Source organism: Daktulosphaira vitifoliae, unplaced genomic scaffold (genome assembly GCF_025091365.1).
Source record: "Daktulosphaira vitifoliae isolate Bord-2020 unplaced genomic scaffold, ASM2509136v1 Scaffold_186, whole genome shotgun sequence".
NCBI classification, from domain to species: Eukaryota; Metazoa; Arthropoda; class Insecta; order Hemiptera; family Phylloxeridae; genus Daktulosphaira; species Daktulosphaira vitifoliae.
Window position 1 is genome coordinate 13,613 of NW_026099754.1, and position 2,727 is coordinate 16,339.

Consider the following 2,727-nt stretch of genomic DNA (forward strand, 5'->3'; position numbering starts at 1 on the left):
AAAAAAAAAATTTGACCTCTGGATTTGTCTTCATGGTAAAAATGACTACCGTATTCAAAAATTTGCTATTTTTGTGTTAAAATTCTGGGTTTTGTATTTTATTTTATTTTAAAATACCTGACAAGGGGACTACAGATTTTCATAAATATTATATAAATAAAAAATTAATATAGCATAGAAAGTTAATCTAAACTAAAGTATGGTATGGCTGGGTTAGGGGGGCCTAGTCGCTGTTAGCAAGCAGGTATGCCCAGGCCTACCGGTCCCAACTAACCAAAGTCATGACCGGCTAAGAGCAGTGGTACGTGTTGTCACCCTCACTGATATAACTAGGGTCCGCGGGGTTGTTAGGCCCGTAATCCTTGCGGATTCCCCTACGGGAACACATACACATTTTTGTAACACAACTTAAATTTTACAGCGGTGGGCAGTCCAAATCCTCGACGTTGACTATACATTGTCCCGGTATGTAATTTTTTACTACTCGCTTTTTCACAGCTCCCTTCACGTAAATGGTTTCGCACCGCAACTGNCTTTCACGTAAATGGTCTCGCACCGCAACAGTTTCATGATTCTCGGCAACTCATTGTATTCAACGTCACCGCAACGAGTATCCATTCCATGTAGGTATTTTTTCAACCAAAAGTTTGTTTTAGCAGCGCCCTCGATACTTTTTGGATGTTTGAACATCCAATGAGCAAAAGAAGTACAGTCTATGGCAATGACAGTCAGTTCTTTCGAAAAAACGATCGGTTGGCTGCCACAATACCTTGTATATCGACAATCATTGAGGTGAGATATTGGTTTTCGGTATCCATGAATTGTGCTCTGGACCAAATCCTAACCATTTAACAAAGCACTGGTCCCTCCGTGTTCGCAACACTCGTTCGACTAAAAACATGTCCGGATAACTTGTCCTGTTCAGCTCTTCGGTATAAAACAAACCATGTATTGGATTTCCCTGATAGTCTTCTAGATAGTATGTTGGCGGTACTGTTTACCGTAGTTAAACAGTTGGGTGCTCCAGTTTGGTAAGTAACCCTTATCAAACACTGATTTATGTACAATGATACGCACCTTGTCGCCCACACGAAATTTTACCGGTAAATTATCCGGCTGGCGCTCATCGGTGTCTCTCTCAATATTAGCCGTCTAGCTATTAATATGACAATCGGTTGTCTCCCCGCCCTTGACTCCGAGATAAGGCCGCCGCCGAGTATGGACTACGGAGATTGCGTTCTGTTCCGTTTCCGACGTACATCTTAACTGGTCGTTCTATCCGTTTTCTATTTTTTTTGTTGGTTCTGCTCATTACTTTGTGAATTGTATAATTCTATATAACTTACAAAAAAAAATTTCGTACAAAAGTTTTTTAAAAGACAATTTTAAACAAAAAAGGAATCTTATATTTTTTTATTTAAACAAATATTTTTCGAGTAACATTACATTTAATATGAGTACTAAAATTTATTTTCCAATTTTTTTCATTTTACGGTTACTTTTTATCATGTTATACTTACATTAGACACAATGTTATAAATGTATGTGTGTGTATGTGTGAGTTTATTTATTTATAGTATCTTTAAAGTGTGACTTTTTTTTTTTGACGCTATAATGTTTAAACCTAACTAAACGCTAAATTGTACATTACCAAACACCAATTATATTATGTCAATTGCAACCTGTATTTCTGGTAATGATAAAGATAGTTGTCATAAAACGTATTGGCCTTTAGTCAGGTGCTGGCGCTAGTAAAAATTGTAGAATTTACCTTTTAATCTCATTGGAATTCTTTTATGTAATAAGACGCCAGACGCTTCTCTCTACTTCAACCACCCGCACTTAATCCTGTGTCTTACATTCTCGTCAATACAACTATTCTTTTGCACTACTGCCGTCTTAGTATTTTTAAACAATTCGTTATAAATCCAAACGCTGACATTGCACTTGATCCAAACTTATCTCAACAGACGATGTGACAGAATCAACGCATTGTGGTTTACAGGTTGGAAGTCAGGAATTTTGTACTCCACAAAACACACTGGAAAACTTGACCAAGAAATCTACAGAACAAATGAATATTAACATCAATGATAACGTAGAAAATAAAAAGACAGTTAAAAGTTTTTATGAAACGTCCCATTATTGCAACTGATACGGAGCCAAATGAATCTGTGCCTTCTAAAAAATCATTACACACACAAAATCTGTTAATTCGTAACACGGCTGATATGAGTAAGTATTAATTATCAAAATTTCACCCATTTTAAAAATGTATGTCACTCATATTCAAATTTTATAGTAAATAAAATCAATTATAAAAGGTTTTGTAAAAAATAAATTTTTAAGTTATTGTAAAAAGTCACTACAATAAATTTCATTTTGAATAATAAAATATTTTATGCTTATTAAATACATGATTTAAGTAACAAATTAAATCTAATGGCTTCATAAGTTACAATTATGAAGGCATCATGGCTTTAAACAAAAAATGTTCTTTTTAAACATTTGATTTCTCATAATTGTTGACAATTTAAATACGACAGTTTATCTTGTACAATTGCATGGGTTATCGTAATTTGCCAATCGGGTTTTGTTGGGACTTACGATTTAGTGGTTTCACGCAAGAGATATAAGCAAGAAAAGAAGAAGAAGACAAGATTTCGTATAAAACTACTTCCCGTTAGTTATTTTCCTGTATATCACATTTAATAGTCATCTATAAAG